General features: G+C 43.8%; 1 long non-coding RNA gene across 1 annotated transcript; it reads right to left on the bottom strand.

Moving 5' to 3' along the window:
* Nucleotides 1–803: 803 nt before the first annotated feature.
* LOC123095014 (uncharacterized) lies at nucleotides 804–3,611 on the bottom strand. The gene is made up of 3 exons (XR_006446076.1): nucleotides 3,197–3,611; nucleotides 2,972–3,052; nucleotides 804–2,459 (listed from the first exon to the last, which is right to left on the bottom strand). It is a non-coding gene; the product is annotated as an uncharacterized lncRNA (long non-coding RNA).
* Nucleotides 3,612–20,131: the final 16,520 nt, after the last annotated feature.

Below are 20,131 nucleotides of genomic sequence, written 5' to 3'. Positions count from 1 at the left end.
GTTTTCTAAATTTGATTTCATTTTTTTGCTTTTTTGAAATAACTAGTTTGATCTTTGGGAAAAGTGAGATTTGAATAACTGAAATCATGTTCTAAGTTTTTTAAATTTTATATGTTACTGTTTCTAGAGTACACTCATTTGAAAGTGAAATGTACTGAAACTGATATGTGTATGAAAAAAATTCACTCTTTTGAATTGAAATTTTTTATGTCACTCCTTTGAAATAATCATTTACATCCTTTTTGTGGTAAAAAATAGGAGTACATTGGAATAACTGAAAACATAAGCGATATGGAAACTGAAATATGTGATTGAAAGAATTCAAATAAGTGTTTTGAAAAAGTGAAATATGCGGTTATGGAAAATATAAGCTAATTAGCTAATTTAAGAAGTTGATCACTGTGCTATTGTATTGTCGTGGTGCCGCTGTGCTGGACATGCACGTGATATGGCGTCTTGGATACTAGTAAGCGTGCACGTGCAACGCACGTATAATCATAGAAAGAAATTTCCCCAGTTATCTTACTTAGGAAACAATTATTTCAAATCTTAATTTCTATGAAATTATGCCTTTGCAGATATAGTTTTGCAAATGGACTTCTCAACACACGATTAACCTCACAAAGATGCATCACCATGTATCACAATCTATAGATACAACTGGTGCTACCATGACTGTGTAACCACAACAATCTTTTCATACATTCAGTGTAGAAATTAATAAGAAAAAGATACATTAACAAAAGTAATATGATAACAAAATAGAAGAACTGGAAGTAGCGTTCAACATGGTATACACACATTGTGCAAAACTGGGCTAAGATGATAGTGTAACAATCTTGTACACACATTGTGCACCTCTACTCATTGTCATGCTCAAGCCTGGAATGAAATTTAATAACTCAATTCATCCACAGAAAAAAAATTATATCCTTGACCACAAAGCGTCACTAATAATATAGTTCATAAAAATATACAAATAAGTTGAACGATGAGTGTTTTTGTCTATTATCAGACTTTTGTATTTTTGAAACCCACATACGATAGGTGTTTACTTTGATCTGTAAGAATTATCACTCCCTCAATGACTTGAACTTAAGTCGTGTCATCCCTTCAGTGAAGCTTTGTAGTTTTCGATGAGAAAATCGAAAGCCACAAGCTTCAGTGAATCCTTAAGTTCTGATAAAATAATATAAGTAGTTGGATAATAAAAATGAAAGGATCATCATGGTCAATGTACATCACGAAGCTCCATGTAAAACAAGCATTGACATGCATGCATATCTAGCAGCATGCCCATGCTGAATGAGTCAATATTGGGTTCTAGCTTAGTGTTGCCGCCATCACTGTAGATCAATTACAAGGAACGTGCTACTAATATTAAACTTACAAAAAAATCATTGCATATTACTATCGAAGATGAGACTATGACACGTTCTACTAAAACACAACTTTTGTGTCCTCTTGTGATTCTACTTTGCTTCATTGCGATCCTTACAAAAACAAGATTGATACAAGTTAATCCAAGATTCTACTCATGGATAACTGCCCCTTCTTGGGTGAGTGGATCAGGGTGCAAAATAAAATAAAATGCAATGAATATTTCATGTCATATGCTATTGGAAGTTACTAACATAGCAATAGTTAGCAAAGCAAAGCATTAAAATAGCAAAGCAAAGAATGAAATAGCTCATGTAGATGTGTTTATGTTCCCTACCTGTATCAAGCAATACATTTGGCAAAATTGTGCCTTGTGCCATGACCACATTGGACAAAAGCTAATTAAATAGATCATATGAAAACAGTAACATGTCACTTGTCTTTTGCATCAACATCTGAAGGTTGCCATAAAATGCCAAACAATCCAAAACAGTGCCTTGCATGCATATTCGGCAGAGCATTAACCCTGTATCTCCATACAAATCAAGCAAGCCCGATGTAAGAAAAAATTTATCCAACTCAACATTCGACTCAATTATAATATACTATCATCGACTCAACTTGCTTCCATAATAATATAAATTGTTACCATCATTTGTGTCGAATAATTTGTGTCTGCTTGTGTTGTGAATAGGCAGATGGAAGCAAACTCCTATCTCCTTGGAATATAATGAAATTTTTGTTCTGTTGTAAGCACATGTTGCTTCCGTTATGGGATATGCTTCCACGACAATGAACCATTGCTTCAATTATATCGAGAATTTGCTTCCATGGTGACAATGAAGGGCTGGGCAAAATATGCAACTGGTAATTACATATGTCCTCATTTTTAAAAATTATTAAGAAATAAAAATTGCTATCACAACAACATTATTTTCCACCCGTCTAGTTAGCGTCGCAAGCACGCTGACTGGACTATCTCACATGCACGCGAGCTCGCCGTCATCAATAAGACCACCACATCTTGGTGGTAGCGTACTCGACATCTTTACAATGCATCAGGTTGTAGGCAGAGAAACCTGCATAGTAAAATCATCAATGGGAAACAATGAAGTGCTCACACAGGCAATGGTTGTGTCAAAAATTCACTCCAGGAAGCAACACTGGCAGCGACTAAAGCACATGCCGGTAGTGGGTGAAGCACAAAAGATGTGATAAATAAAAAAGTAGGAAGCAAGGCTAATACGAAGCAATGGTTTGACACTACAACTGATTAGATTTGAGAAATCTGCATGCTTGCCGAGATGGGTGTAAGATTCTAATGTCCGCGATCACATTAGATCTCTGTATTAGAAGCATATGTTAGATATCATGGGAGCATGGTTAATGAGAAGCGCTAATTTGGTGCTAATGTAACATATATTAGACACATCCGAAGCATACATATTTGAGTTTACAAACATCTTTTTGCCACACAGCATATGTACATTAGATGCAGTACAACTGATTAGATGCATACCTGAATGAAGGATTAAAATTAGAAGAAAAACAGAATTTCCAACATTAATCAATCCAAATGAGAGAATGTTACCCTTATAGGGGAGGATTCAATGCGAGATCTGTACTGGACTGTGTCACTTTCGCCGCTTCTTTTCTCTTCTTTTCTCCTAACCTTGCTCCCGATGGACATGTAGTACAACAGCAGCAACAAGATTATCAGGCCCGTCTCATCTGATCATCTCTCACGTAGCACTACTTACAAACTGGATTGGGCTAAAAAAAAGCCTTACAAACTGGATTGGACTAAAAAACTTACAAACTGGATCAACGCTTAGCAGCAAGGCACATCACACGCAGCAATAGGACCAGCACATGTGCCACCTAAGAGCGTCTTTGGGATGTCCATGCAGGAGAGAACATCATGGGTGGCACATAGGACACCAACACGGGAGAGGAACAGGAAGGCAAGGGGGGTTCTGAGCTTGTACCATGGATAATGGCAGGCGCAACCACCAGAGGGATGCCACACCGGCGCGGTGAATCTCACGGCCGCAGTGGGACTGGAAGATCGCTGAAGGAGAGAACCGGATCAGCGAGGGGCGTGGTTAGCTCGGCAATGGAGCTGTGGCGGCCTCGTGGAGGCAGTCAAGATGGGGGTGAGAGTCAGGTGGGACGGTGGATGTGGGATTAATTGCGGGATTTATGGGGGGACCCGGGAAGAAATCAGGCTCATTTGGAAACCGAATGATGGATTTTGGAAGCAAATCAGCCGTGACATTAAAAGCTGATTGAAGTCCCTCAATTAGTCTGCCGAATCATCTGGTGGAGTACGGTCAGTCTACGTGAACTGCTAGGCGCACACCAGATCTCTAATAAATTAATGATGGTTGTTAGATTGGGTCACGTGGGCTTCATCGTGTGGTGGTGATGTGTCCGTGGATGTTTCGCGGGGTGCACGTAAGAAAGTTTTTGTTTGATTGTTTAATAGTAGTGGAGATGCACGTGGTGGGGCGTCCTTGGTTGTGGACCTAGCGCGGGTAATACAGAGCAGGCATCCTGCTAAAAAGGAGAATACAACTCCCGTGTGTAAAAGACTTGATGTGTTGTCCTATTTCTATTGGCTAGGGGTTCGCCGGTAGATCCCAGCACCGGTAAAAAGAGGTTTGCGCTTCATCGTGCCTCCTCGCCCTCCCCTCTCATGTTTCTTCTTGGCTACACCCCCTCCATCCCAGGTCATGGTAGTCGTGGTCCGCTATTTTCTCTCTCCCTACTCAACCTCCTGCTTTGCTCAGCCACGGGGACCGAACCAAACCCTAGGTTTAGTCTTCTGCTTGGCCGGGTTCGACGGAGGCGGCCACGCTCCAGCTTGGGATGGCGGTCTTCTGGTGCTGCTGCCTTGGCAAGCAACGCTTACCTCTGTCTCTTTATACTCACGCCAGCATCCATGGCGCCCCAGTCACTCAACCTCTCCCCTATGGGAGACGCACAACTGTGGCGGCGGCAAATGGATCAACACCATGATGTCCTGTCCCCCGTCCTCTTCCCGGGGAAGATGCGTATCAATGGTTGCTACGTAGCGGCTGTTGCAGCCAACGTCCTCTCACCCGGGTCCTCTCCTGCCTGATGCCTATGGCTACTGGGTTCTGCTGTCTCGAATGTTGCCATGGCGCTCATCGTCTATATATTGCCTTGCTGGTGCTATGACTCCTGGTTGCTTTGGTCATGGGTTTTCGATCGCCTGTTTGGCTCGGTGTTAAGGCTGCTTGCCATGCCATCGCAAGGCAATCGCGTAGTGTCCATACAAGTGTTAGCACCGATCTTGATATTTTGTATCACGTGTTTAGTTTGAAGTTTTGCATGTAGTTTAGATGGTCTAGAGAAGTGTACATGGCCTATGGTGCTTCAGTTGTGCGCGCGCAGGAGGCGAGATGCTTGGTTGTTGTGTGATGAACAAGCACAACGAGATGCCAAAGATGCCATGTTATCCGGCGACGCCATGAGAAGCGACAAGACACGACAGACGCTGGTGCGTGACTGGCTGCGGTACAAGTTAAGCCGGGTGGTCTGACAAGGCCTGGTCCATTGTGTTGATATCCTTGCATGCATTGGGTTGGATTCAATCTACAAGCTGAATAGATATGGTAGGGCTAAGAGAATCCGTTAGTTGGTTAGCTAGTTACATGCACGCATGAGTTGTTAGCCGGTGGTGCATGCACGTCCTAGAGAGATTCTAGGAGAGATGGCGTTGTGTGGGCGTTGACTATGTAAGTGTTGGAAGTGGCCGTGCTTGTAGCTAGGGAGTGGTTAGGGCATCTCCAGCCGGCCCCTCAAGAAGCCTCCCCAAGCCACTTTTTGGGCGCCGGCGGCAAAAAATCCTCCCACTCACGCCCCCAAAGCGTCACTTTTCACCGGATTTATAGAAAAATAGCGCCGGTAGTACCACCCCGAACCCAGCTCCCCGGGGGGCAGCTGGGCGTGCCGGCGCCACTTTTTTGCCTCCTGTGGCCCACCTGCAGCCACTCCCCCGTCGCTTTCTTCACTTTTTCGTCGCAGAGCCCCACCTTCCCTCTCTCTCCGTCCGCTTTCTCTTGCCATGCCTGGTGCCTTCCCGCAGCTCCCGCCGCGTCGCCGCCGCGCCCGACCGCGCGCGCCTCCCTGCCCTGGTGCCTTCCCGCAGCTCAGGCCCGCCGCGTTGCCGCCGCGCCCGGCTGCGCGCACCGCCCCGCCAGCCATCTGCGGCCGCGTCCCGCCTCGGGTCGCCGCGCCCGGCCTCCCGCCAGCCAGCCGACCTCCACCCCTCTGCGCTGCACCGCCACCCCTCTGCGTCGCGCGCCCGGCCTCCTGCCAGCCAGCCCGCGCCGCCCCGCCACCCCTCTGCACGGCGAGGGAGGTGCAGGACGGCGAGGGAGGTCGAGGGAGGTGCAGGACGGCGAGGGCAGGACGGCGAGGGCAAGGCGCGAGCAGGCCACGGAGGGCGCGCGCGGGCAGGTCCCTTCCTCCTCCTCCCTCCTCTCCGTCCTCGTCGGCGCCGGCCAGGCGCGGGCGGGCGCGGGTGCGGCCAGGCGCCCCCCTTCCTCCTCCTTCCTCCCTCCTCTCCTCGCTCGTTGACCTCGCGGGCGGTGTGGCTGCTGCACATGCCGTGCCAAGGAGGGATGGTGGTACGCGGCGGCGATGCCCGTGCCAAGGAGCGTGCGGTGGACGGTGGCAGGCGTCCTCGATGGTGCTGGAGATGGTGTCGAGCTGCGGTGCCGCCACGCGTCCTCGAAATGCGTCTTGGGTGGGGGGACGGCTGGGAAAATTTTCGTCCCAGGGTCAAAATCTTCGCCGGCAGCCCCCCAGGCGGCGAAAAAAACGCCTCCTGGGGAGGCCAACGGCTGGAGATGCCCTTAGTGGCCGGTGTGGCCGTGACTGTGTGCGTGCGTGAGTCTCTATATAAGAGATGTAAAGCTTGTTGTTTAAGTTGTGACAAGAGAATAGAGAAGAGAATAGAAAGAGGAGAAAAGGCACCACTGCGTGAGGCAGCGACCACCAATATTCCTGTGTTCTTACATGCTCTTGTGAGTTGTGAGAGGCAGCCAGGAGGAAGAAGAGGCATTGCGAGAGGCAGCGCCAACAATTGGCATCAGAGCCTCGTTGATCCGTGGTGGAGATGACAGCGTGGGGACTCCATGTGAGGTGGAGGACGTCTGTGCGAGGTGGAGACCGGCGGAGGCGTGGTGCCGTATTTTGTCGTTGGTGGCCATTTGTGGTGTGATACCGCTAGATGGTGACGGTGTCGTCCACGGCAAGATTGTGCGTGGTGATTGACACTGTGATGGTGTTGTCCACGGCAAGTTTCTATGGTGTCGTGATGGCATGTCAAGTGGCGGCGGGTGATCCGGATCGAAGGTTGTGATATCAAGATTAGGGGATGAATGTTAGCACTAATCCTGATATTTTGTATCACATGTTTAGTTTGGAGTTTTGCTAGTTTAGATGGTCTATAGAAGTGTACGTAGTCAAATGGTGCTTCAGTTGTGCGCGCGAAGGAGGCGAGATTCCTGGTTGAAGTGCGATGCAGCAAGCACGACGATATGCCAAAGATGACATGTGATACAGCGACGCCTTGAGAAGTGGCAAGACGCGGTGGAGGCTAGTGCGTGACTGGCTGCGGTACAAGTGTTGAGTGATCCAGCAAGGTCTGGTCCATTGTGTTGATATCCTTGCATGCGTTGGGTTGGAGTCAAGCTGCAAGCTGAATAGATATGGTAGGCTGAGAGAATCAGTTAGTTGGTTAGCTAGTTACATGCACGCATGAGTTGTTAGCCGGTAGTGCATGCACGTCCTAGAGAGATTCTAGGAGAGATGGCATTGTGTGGGCGTTGGCTATGCAAGTGATGGACGTTGCCATGCTTGTAGCTAGGGAGTGGTTAGTGGCTGGTGTTGCCATGACTGTGTGGGTGCGTGAGTCTCTATATAAGAGATGTAAAGCATATTGTTTGAGTTGTGACAAGAGAAGAGAGAAGAGAATAGAAAGAGGAGAAAAGGCACGACTGCATGAGGCAGTGGCCACCAATACTCTTGTGTTCTTCCATGCTCTTGTGAGCTGTGAGAGGCAGCCTAGAGGAAGAGGCGCTACAAGAGGCAACGCGCAACAAGGTTCGTTTTCCGTGTCATCACTCCTCCCTCCTCTCTCTCTCTCTCTCTCTCCCATGGGATTCTCTAGCTAAAAATTAATATCTCTCTCTGATTAAATTCCATCTTTCTGATGAGCTACTTTGGTCTGTGCTGATGCTCTATCTAGAAGTAGATAACTCTCTCTAATTGAATTTTGTCTTTTTCATGTGCTACATTCGTTGGTGTTGATGCTCCAGGCTGATGTGTTACTTTGATTCAGTTTCTCCTTTTTGAGGTATATGCCTGTACAAAAAAAATAAAAAAATAAAAATCAAATGGAGGAACAACATCTATGGCATGGGTGTGATACGTCTCCAACGTATCTATAATTTTTGATTGTTCCATGCTATTATATTATCTGTTTTGGATGTTTTATATGTATTTATATGCTATTTTATATGATTTTTGGGACTAACCTATTAACCTAGAGCCCATTGCCAGTTTCTGTTTTTTCCTTGTTTTTGAGATTTACAGAAAAGGAATACCAAACGGAGTCCAATTGACCTACCAATTTACGGAGATCTTTTATGGACCAGAAGAAGCCCCCGAAGCAAAAGAGTTGGGCCAGAAGAGTCCCGAGTCATCCACGAGGGTGGGAGGCGCGCCCTACCCCCAGGGAGCGTGCCCCTACCTCGTGGCTGACTCGGAGACCCCCTCCTGATGTGAAACCGACGCCAAAAATGCCTATAAATACAAAAACCCCTGAAAAGAAACCTAGATCGGGAGTTCCGCCGCCGCAAACCTCTGTAGCCACCAAAAACCAACCGGGACCCTGTTCCGGCACCCTGTCGGAGGGGGGAATCATCACCGGTGGCCATCTTCATCATCCCGACGCTCTCCATGACGAGGAGGAAGTGGTCCACCCTCGGGGCTGAGGGTATGTACCAGTAGCTATGTGCTTGATCTCTCTCTCGCTCTCTCTCTCTCTCTCTCGTGTTCTTGATATGGCACGATATTGGTGTACCGCGAGCTTTGCTATTATAGTTGGATCATATGATTTTTCTCCCCCTCTACTTTCTTGTAATGCATTGAGTTTTCCCTTTGAAGTTATCTTATCGGATTGAGTCTTTAAGGATTTCAGAACACTTGATGTATGTCTCGCATGTGCTTATCTGTGGTGACAATGAGATATTCACGTGATCTACTTGATGTATGTTTTGGTGGTCAACTTGCGGGTTCTGTGACCTTGTGAACTTATGCATAGGGGTTGGCAGACATTTTCGTCTTGACTCTCCAGTAGAAACTTTGGGGCACTCTTTGAAGTTCTTTGTGTTGGTTTGAATAGATGAATCTGAGATTGTGTGATGCATATCGTATAATCAAACCCGCAGATACTTGAGGTGACATTGTAGTATCTAGGTGACATTAGGGTTTTGGTTGATGTGTGTCTTAAGGTGTTATATTCCTACGAACTCTAGGGCTGTTTGTGACACTTATAGGAATAGCCCAATGGATGATCGGAAAGAATAACTTTGAGGTGGTTTCGTACCCTACAATAATCTCTTCGTTTGTTCTCCGCTATTAGTGACTTTGGAGTGACTCTTTGTTGCATGTTAAGGGATTGTTATATGATCTAATTATGTTATCATTGTTGAGAGAACTTGCACTAGTGAAAGTATGAACCCTAGGCCTTGTTTCGAAGCATTGCAATACCGTTTTCGCTCACTTTTGTTACTTGCCACCTTGCTGTTTTTATATTTTCAGATTACAAAAACCTATATCTACCATTCATATTGCACTTGTATCACCATCTCTTCGCCGAACTAGTGCACCTATACAATTTACCATTGTATTGGGTGTGTTGGAGACACAAGAGACTCTTTTCTATTTGGTTGCAGGGTTGTTTGAGAGAGACCATCTTCATCCTATGCCTCCCACGGATTGATGAACCTTAGGTCATCCACTTGAGGGAAATTTACTACTGTCCTACAAACCTCTGCACTTGGAGGGCCAACAACGTCTACAAGAAGAAGGTTGTGTAGTAGACATCAAGCTCTTTTCTGACGCCGTTGCCGGGGAGGTGAGTGCTTGAAGGTATAACTCTAGACCTTGCAATCGAATATTTTAGTTTCTTGTTTTATCACTAGTTTACTCTATAAAAGAAAACTACAAAAAATGGAATTGAGGTTGCCTCATATGCTTCATCTTTTTAATGTCTTTCGTGAAAATGATGGAAAGGAAAATTGTGCTCAAGCGTTAGAAGAAGAAGTCTATAAAATATTTAGCACTAAATTTTTGAATGATGAGCATGATTGCAATGTTGTTAGTATGAATTCTTTGAATATCCATGATGCTAATGATATGCAAAGCTACAAGCTTGGGGATGCTATGTTTGATGAATATTATATTTTTAGTACCCCAAGTTTGGATGAGCAAATATATTATGATGATAGCATGCCTCCTATTTATGATGATTATGTTGATGAAAGTGGGTTTGGAAGAGTGTCAACTTTAGGAAGTAATGATCCCACTATTTTGGAGGGTGTTGAATCTTATTGTGATAATTATGAAAGTGGGTTTGGAGAGGTCATGATTTTATTTAGTGATGAATCCACTATTTTGGAAGAGGTTCCAATTGATTATGAGAACAAAGTTACTATCTATGATGATTATTGTGATGACATGTATGCTATAAAGAATAATGATAACCATGAAACTTGTCATCTTTATTTTAATTTTCAATTGGATTATGCCTCACATGATAGTTATTTTGTTGAGTTTGCTCCCACTACTATTAATGAGAAGAAACTTGATTATGTGGAGAGTAATAAAATTTCTATGCTTGTGGCTCATGAAAAGAATGCTTTATGTGATGGTTATATTGTTTAATTCATTCATGATGCTACTGAAAATTATTATGAGGGAGGAATATATGCTTGTAGGAGTTGCACTAATATCAAGTTTCCTCTCTATGTGTTGAAAGTTTTGAAGTTATGCTTGTTTTCTATTCCTATGCTAGTTGATTCTTGTTCCCATAAGTTGTTTGCTCACAAAATCCCTATGCATAGGAAGTGGGTTAGACTTAAATGTGCTAGTCATATGCTTCATGATGCCCCCGTTATGTTTCAATTCTTATCTTTTATGTGAGCATCATTGAAATCATCATGCCTAGCTAAAAGGCATTAAAGAAAAGCGTTTGTTGGGAGACAACCCAATGTTTATACCTACTATTTTTGTGTGTTCACATGATTATGCTAATGTAGTAATCATGTTTTATAGCTTTTGTTTCAATAAAGTGCCAAGTAAAACCTTTGGGAAGACTTGGGTGAAAGTTAATGTGATCTTGCTATAAAAAACAGAAACTTTGCGCTCATGAGATTAGCTATCATTTTTTATAGAAGAGTGCTTTTGAGTTGATTCTTTATTAAGAAGATTAATAGACAAATTCCTCACGTCAACCAATTTATTTCAGAATTTTTGGAGGTACATAAGTATTGAAGAGTTACAGATTACTAATGACTTTTCTATTTTTGAAAGATTCTGTTTTCTATGTGTTGTTTGCTTATTTTGATGAATCTATGAGTAGTATCGTAGGGTATGAACCATAGAGAAGTTAGAATAAATTATATATTACACCAATATGAAATTAGTATGAGTTCACAATAGTACCTAAGTGGTGGTTTTATTTTCTTATACTAACGGAGCTGACGAGTTTTCTGTTTAGTTTTGTGTTGTGAAGTTTTCAAGTTTTGAGTAAAGATTCGATGGACTATGGAATAAGGAGTGGCAAGAGCCTAAGCTTGGGGATGCCTAAGGCACCCCAAGGTAATATTCAAGGACAACCAAGAGCCTAAGCTTGAGGATGCCCTGGATGGCATCCCCTCTTTCGTCTTCGTTCATCGGTAACTTTACTTGGAGCTATATTTTTATTCACCACATGATATGTGTTTTGCTTGGAGCATCATTTTGTTTTATTTTGTTTTGCTTGATGTTTGAATAAAATCCCAAGATCTAAAATTCTTAAATATTAGAGAGTCTTCACGTAGTTACATAATTATTCGACTACTCATTGATCTTCGCTTGTATCTTTCGGAGTAGTTTGTCTTTGCTCTAGTGTTTCACTTATATCTTTTTAGAGCATGACGGTGGTTTTATTTTGAATAAATTTATGAACTCTCATTTTTCACTTATATTATTTTGAGAGTCTTTTAGAACAGCATGGTAATTTCCTTTGGTTATGAATTTAGTCCTAATATGATGGGCATCCAAGAGGGATATAATAAAAACTTTCATATAAAGTGCATTGAATACTATGAGAAGTTTGATTCCTTATGATTGTTTTGAGATATGAGGATGGTAATATTAGAGTCATGGTAGTGAGTAATTGTGAATTGAGAAATACTTGTGTTGAAGTTTGTGATTCCCGTAGCATGCTCGTATGGTGAACTGTTATGTGATGAAGTCGGAGCATGATTTATTTTTTGATTGTCTTCCTTATGAGTGGCGGTCGGGGACGAGCGATGGTCTTTTCCTACCAATCCACCCCCCTAGGAGCATGCGTGTAGTACTTTGTTTCGATAACTAATAGATTTTTGCAATAAGTATGTGAGTTCTTTATGACTAATGTTGAGTCCATGGATTATACGCACTCTCACTCTTCCACCATTGCTAGCCTCTCTAGTACCGCGCAACTTTCGCCAGTACCATACACCCACCTTATACCTTCCTCAAAACAGCCACCATACCTACCTATTATGGCATTTCCATAGCCATTCCGAGATATATTACCATGCAACTTTCCACTGTTCCGTTTATTATGACACGCTTCATCATTGTCATATTGCTTTGCATGATCATGTAGTTGACATCGTATTTGTGGCAAAGCCACTGTTCATAATATTTTCATACATGTCACTCTTGATTCATTGCACATCCCGGTACTCCGCCGGAGGCACTCACATAGAGTCATATTTTGTTCTAAGTATTGAGTTGTAATTCTTGAGTTGTAAGAAAATAAAAGTGTGACGATCTTCATTATTAGAGCATTGTCCCATGTGAGGAAAGGATGATGGAGACTATGATTCCCCCACAATTCGGTATAAGACTCCAGACAAAAAAAAGAGGCCAAAAAAAGGAGAAGCCCCCCCCCCAAAAAAAACAAAAAAATGAGAGAAAAAGAGAGAAGGGGCAATGCTACTATCCTTTTACCACACTTGTGCTTCAAAGTAGCACCATGATCTTCATGATAGAGAGTCTCCTATGTTGTCACTTTCATATAGTAGTGGGAATTTTCATTATAGAACTTGGCTCTTATATTCCAATGATGGGCTTCCTCAAATTGCCCTAGGTCTTCGTGAGCAAGCAAGTTGTTTGAGCTTTCATACACTTAAAGCTCTAGTGCATCCCACTACAAAAAAAATACATGATATGTGTTTGTCACAGTAGGTCACGTTTTTTGTCATGCATGTACATCCATGACGATTTTATGACCGAATCAAGATAGTCATACCTGTGCTGTCGTAGAAGTGTTCCATGTCATTACCAAAATTATCATCACGGAAGTGTCCACTTCCATGACGATAAATCGCGCGTCACAGAAGTGCTTTCGTCAAGGGTGACCGACATGTGGCATCCACCATAAAGAAACACCGTTAAGCTATCGGGTCCGGTTTGGATCCGATAACCCATTAACAGCCCCGACCAATGGGGATTTTCTACGTGTAAAATCATCATTGGCTGGAGGAAACACGTGTCTGCTCACCGTTGGGACAGATGTCATCCACTCATTGGACCCAAGGTGCCTATGATACGTCGACACGTGGCACGGCCCAATAGAGGCCCATTCCTGTGAAAAGGACGACCCGTTTGACTTGGTCAAAAGGTGGCGGGCCGGCCCACGGAAAGCCTGTTAACGGCCTGTTCGCATATAGCCCATTTACAACCCGCTAACCCAGGGCCCATTACGACCTCTCTGAATTAGGCCTAGTAGCTTCATCTGGCCGTCCAATATGATTCCAGCCCATTTTAACTTCCGGCCCATGTATGGCACATGACGTCTGTCGGCCCATATGAGGCCCTTTGTAACTCTTGGCCCATTAACGCCCCGTGGTGAAACTGGCCCGTAATGAACAGTGTATCACTTTATACCCATTAACGGCCCATTATTCCATTGGGCCGTTTGCAGCCCAAGTTATCTTCCGGCCTTCTCAGGGTCCATTTATTCTTGGGCTCATTTCCAGCATTCGGTTACTTACGGCTCGTTACTGTCATTTTCTGCTTGTGGGCCAAATTCAGCCCGTCGTTACAGTCGGCCCATTTGTGGCCCGTTAATACGTTGGGCCGTTTTCATGTCAAAAAAACCCTTTGGGCTGTTTTCATAGAGTTATCAAATACGGCCTATTAACAGCCCGTTATGGTCCACGAATAGTACGACCCACGATTGGCGAAATGATGATACGCCCCGTAGAAGGCCCATGGATCCTACGATCCGTAAAAGGCCCATGGATCGTACGGCCGGTAGAAGGCCCATGGATCGTACGGCCCGTAGAAGACCCATGGATCCTACGGCCCATATATTAGGCCAATGGATCCTACGGCCCGTGGAAGGCCCATGGATCATACGGCCCGCAGAAGGCCCATGGTTACAACAGTCCGTGTGTTGCCATGATTATTTTGGCCTAGTTACCAAAAATAGGTTATTGTGGCCACTAGAAAAACACAGAAAAAGAACTGTAGTGAACAAGCAAACAACTAAACAAGACAATAAGGAAATAAATAAGCAAGCAATTAACGCTAGCCTATTACCGCTATTACACATATTACATCCACTGGGCATCAAAGTTCGCCACTAGCAAATATAGGAACAAAGCAGCATATGACATACACTGGCCGTCAAAATTGGCCACCAGTGCAAATAAACGCGACAGCAAAACAAGAGCATAACTGAAACTACTTCAAAAGAGCTCAAGAAATGTTATCCTAGGTATCCACCATGCTGGCAATAAGCTTAGCAAGCTTATTAGCTTTGTCCTGTTTGGCGCTAAAATCCTCCAACGCTTGCTGTTGCACCAGAAAGTATGCATCTGAATGCTCCAAGGACTTCCGCAATCCTTCCGCTTCTTGTCTCAGCACAGCTGATCGATGTCTTTCATCTTGTAGTTGAGACTCAAGAAACTGAACTGATTCAGACAGTGAGTTTGAATATCTTGTGCAAGTGGTAGTGGTAACTCAAACACTAAACCAAGACATGACTTTGGGGTTGTCTCACTGTCTTCAAGATAGTATTCCTTCGCTATTTTATCAGCTTTGTTGGAGACCAACAAGGATGTGTCACTATACTGAATCTTATCTGCATTACTTCCTTTACCATTGCTTAATAAGGCACTCTTCCCCAATATTTTGTCAGCATTCTAAAATAAGAAACAAGCAGACACATAACAGGTTTAGCATGTACTAGTATATGAAACTCATTTCGGTGAACCAGTTCACTAGTAAGGTGGACATGATTAAACTACCAAGTCTTCTATTGCCAAGTACTAGTACATAATAAAAGCATCAAACAAACATATATCTATGTCCTATGGTCACTGCATTGTCTTGCCAAATCAAAATAGAGACACGGTTCAAATCATATCAGTTCAAGACAAAGCAGCAGTGAAAGAATACAAAGCATGGGAAACTACACGGCACAACAAGATTTCAGATGGGTACCACGGGTTTACATGTACAACAACACTATTGGCTCTGTTGTGATGCTAGTATTGTGCATGATATGAGAAGTCAACTGTATACACAATTGAAATTGAAATCAGCAGAGCTATTGATAAGAGCAAACCTGTTAAAGAAACATGCATGAACATACCTGCTGTGCCATTGGAGTTTTGATTGGATCCTTCAATTTAAAAATAAGTTTGTATGAGTAAATACAGTAATACAAGAGCAAAGCAGTATGCACGATAGCAATGATAGTTAAAAAAGGCACGCCTAAGCGTGCGCTTAAGCGCGCCTAGGCTCTAGGCATTGGCAAAACGCATTGCGCATAACTATGCTTAATCTATGCATAACTGTGCATAAGCATGCGTTTGGTCAGTAAAGCGCAAGGCGGTGGCAAAACGCACAATTCACGCCTAACGCTTTTTTGAACTATGATAGCAATGGAACCTTAAATTAGAACATTTGTTCTTCAGGTTTAGGCACTTGTTCTACATGAACAGAATACAGTAAGATGCAAGAATATAGTACTTAAAAATAGAAAATGAGCTCATAGACCTTACCACATTCTTGGTTCGGGACCAGTACAGAACAAGGCGTTCCCAGTCATCGTCCAGTAAATGTGTCTCAGGAGAACGTAAGGGAATTTGATGAGTTTCTTTGCCGGTGAAGTACGTTTTCTTCAGGTAATTCCGATACTGCCACCAAGCATTCCTGAAGATAGCAGAGGTATTAGCACAGGTTACCTCATCCTGAGTTTCCAAATTGGTCCTTCTCTATAGAGAAAAATGGGAAAATGTACTGTATATAACCATCATGGAGGTAGGATGTATGGGACAAAGCAAAGTAATTGCCATGAATAACATTACTTACACATAACTCCTAGACAAACACTTGCAACTGGCATTTTCCTTCATCTTCAGTTTCACCATTGAAAACTACTCCATTTCACGTGATGATCGGTTATGGTTTAGTTGATTTGGATCACGTGATCACTTAGATGATTAGAGGGATGTCTATCTAAGTGGGAGTTCTTAAGTAATATGATTAATTGAACTTAAATTTATCATGAACTTAGTACCTGATAGTATTTTGCTTGTCTATGTTTGTTGTAGATAGATGGCTTGTTGTTCCGTTGAATTTTAATGCGTTCCTTGAGAAAACAAAGTTGAAAGATGATGGTAGCAATTACACGGACTGGGTCCGTAACTTGAGGATTATCCTCATTGCTGCACAGAAGAATTACGTCCTGGAAGCACCGCTAGGTTTCCAAACCTGCTGCAGTAGCAACACCAGATGTTATGAACGTCTGGCAGAGCAAAGCCGATGACTACTCGATAGTTTAGTGTGTCATGCTTTACGGCTTAGAACCGGGACTTCAACGACGTTTTGAACATCATGGAGCATATGAAATATTCCAGGAGTTGAAGTTAATATTTCAAGCAAATGCCCGGATTGAGAGATATGAAGTCTCCAATAAGTTCTATAGCTGCAAGATGGAGGAGAATAGTTTTGTCAGTGAGCATATACTCAGAATGTCTGGGTATAACAATCACTTGATTCAACTGGGAGTTAATCTTCCAGATGATAGCGTCATTGACAAAACTCTTCAATCACTGCCACCAAGCTACAAGAGCTTCGTGATGAACTATAATATGCAAGGGATGGATAAGACAATTCCCGAGCTCTTCGCAATGCTAAAGACTGCGGAGGTAGAAATCAAGAAGGAGCATCAAGTGTTGATGGTCAATAAGACCACCAGTTTCAAGAAAAAGGGCAAAGGAAAAAGAAGGGGAACTTCAAGAAGAACAGCAAACAAGTTGCTGCTCAAGAGAAGAAACACAAGTCTGGACCTAAGCCTGAGACTGAGTGCTCCTACTGCAAGCAGACTGGTCACTGGAAGTGGAACTGCCCCAAGTATTTGACGGATAAGAAGGATGGCAAGGTGAACAAAGGTATATGTGATATACATGTTATTAATGTGTACCTTACCAGTGCTCGCAGTAGCACCTGGGTATTTGATACTGGTTCTGTTGCTAATATTTGCAACTCGAAACAGGGACTACGGATTAAGCGGACACTGGCTAAGGACTGAAGGAAATATGCCCTAGAGGCAATAATAAAGTTATTATTTATTTCCTCATATCATGATAAATGTTCATTATTCATGCTAGAATTGTATTAACCGGAAACATAATACATGTGTGAATACATAGACAAACCCAACGTCACTAGTATGCCTCTACTTGACTAGCTTATTAATCAAATATGGTTATGTTTCCTAACCATAGACATGTGTGGTCATTTGATTAATGGTATCACATCATTAGGAGAATGATGTGATTGACATGACCCATTCCGTTAGCCTAGCACTTGATCGTTTAGTATATTGTTGTTGCTTTCTTCATGACTTATACATGTTCCTGTAACTATGAGAATTATGCAACTCCCGTTTACCGGAGGAACACTTTGGGTGCTACAAAATGTCACAACGTAACTGGGTGATTATAAAGGAGTACTACAGGTGTCTCCAAAGGTACATGTTGGGTTGGCGTATTTCGAGATTAGGTTTTGTCACTCTGATTGTCGGAGAGGTATCTCTGGGCCCTCTCGGTAATGCACATCACTATAAGCCTTGCAAGCAATGTAGCTAATGAGTTAGTTACGGAATGATGCATTATGTAACAAGTAAAGAGACTTGCCGGTAACGAGATTGAACTAGGTATTGGATACCGACGATCGAATCTCGGGCAAGTAACATACCGATGACAAAGGGAACAACGTATGTTGTTATGCGATTTGACCGATAAAGATCTTCATAGAATATGTAGGAACCAATATGGGCATCCAGGTTCCGCTATTGGTTATTGACCGAGAATAGTTCTAGGTCATGTCTACATAGTTCTCGAACCCGTAGGGTCCGCACGCTTAACGTTACGATGACAGTTTTATTATGAGTTTATAAGTTTTGATGTACCGAAGTTTGTTCGGAGTCCCGGATGTGATCACGGACATGACGAGGAGTCTCGAAATGGTCGATACATAAAGATTGATATATTAGACGACTATATTCGGACACAGGAAGTGTTCCGGACATTTTCGGAGAAAACCGAAGTGCCGGAGGGTTACCGGAACCCCCCCGGGAGAAGTAATGGCCCTTATGGGCCTTAGTGGAGAGAGAGAGAGGGGCAGCCAGCATGGGCCACGCCCCCCCTCCCCCTTTGGTCAGAATTGGACTAGGAGGGGGGCGGTGCCCCCCTCTTTCCCTCTCCCTCTCCCCCTTCCTTTCCCCCTCCTAGTAGGAGTAGGAAAGAGGGAGTCCTACTCCTACTAGGAGGAGGACTCCTCCTCCCTGGCGGGCCCTCTAGGGCCGGCCGGCCTCCCCCCTTGCTCCTTTATATACGGGGGCAGGGGGCACCCTAGGACACACAAGTTAATCTTCAAGATCGTTCCTTAGCCGTGTGCGGTGCCCCCCTCCACCATATTCCACCTCGGTCATATCGTCGCGGAGTTTAGGCGAAGCCCTGCACCGGTAGAACATCATCATCGTCACCACGCCGTCGTGCTGACGGAACTCATCCCCGACGCTTTGCTGGATCGGAGCCCGGGGATCGTCATCGAGCTGAACGTGTGCTGAACTCGGAGGTACCGTACGTTCGGTACTTGGATCGGTCGGATCGTGAAGATGTATGACTACATCAACCGCATTGTCATAACGCTTCTGCTTACGGTCTACGAGGGTACGTGGACAATACTCTCCCCTCTCGTTGCTATGCCATCACCATGATCTTGCGTGTGCGTAGGAATTTTTTTGAAATTACTATGTTCCCCAACAGTGGCATCCGAGCCTTGTTTTATGCGTAGATGTCATATGCATGAGTAGAACACAAGTGAGTTGTGGGCGATACAAGTCATACTGCTTACCAGCATGTCATACTTTGGTTCGGCAGTATTGTGAGATGAAGCGGCCCGGACCGACATTACGCATACGCTTACGCGAGACTGGTTTCACCATTACGAGCACTCGTGCTTAAAGGTGGCTGGCGGGTGTCTGTCTCTCTCACTTTAGCTGAATCGAGTGTGGCTACGCCTGGTCCTTGCGAAGGTTAAAACAACACCAACTTGACGAACTATCATTGTGGTTTTGATGCGTAGGTAAGAACGGTTCTTGCTAAGCCCGTAGCAGCCACGTAAAATTTGCAACAACAAAGTAGAGGACGTCTAACTTGTTTTTGCAGGGCATGTTGTGATGTGATATGGTCAAGGCGTGATGCTATATTTTATTGTATGAGATGATCATGTTTTGTAACCGAAGTTATCGGCAACTGGCAGGAGCCATATGGTTGTCGCTTTATTGTATGAAATGCAAACTCCCTGTAATTGCTTTACTTTATCACTAAGCGGTAGCGATAGTCGTAGAAGTAATAGATGGCGTAAATGACAATGATGCTGCGATGGAGATCAAGGTGTCGCGCCGGTGACGAGGGTGATCACGACGGTGCTTCGAAGATGGAGATCACAAGCACAAGATGATGATGGCCATATCATATCACTTATATTGATTGCATGTGATGTTTATCCTTTAGGCATCTTATCTTGCTTTGTTTGATGGTAGCATTTTAAGATGATCTCTCACTAATTATCAAGAAGTGTTCTCCCTGAGTATGCACCGTTGCGAAAGTTCTTCGTGCTGAGACACCACGTGATGATCGGGTGTGATAGGCTCTACGTTCAAATACAATGGGTGCAAAACAGTTGCACACGCGGAATACTCAGGTTAAACTTGACGAGCCTAGCATATACAGATATGGCCTCGGAACACGGAGACCGAAAGTTCGAGCGTGAATCATATAGTAGATATGATCAACATAGTGATGTTCACCATTGAATCTACTCCATCTCACGTGATGATCGGACATGGTTTAGTTGATTTGGATCACGTAAT

The sequence above is a fragment of the Triticum aestivum genome, chromosome 4B, assembly GCF_018294505.1.
Source record: "Triticum aestivum cultivar Chinese Spring chromosome 4B, IWGSC CS RefSeq v2.1, whole genome shotgun sequence".
Taxonomy (NCBI): Eukaryota; Viridiplantae; Streptophyta; class Magnoliopsida; order Poales; family Poaceae; genus Triticum; species Triticum aestivum.
Note: the sequence above shows the minus strand (reverse complement) of the source record. Positions and strands in the feature narration are given on the sequence as shown.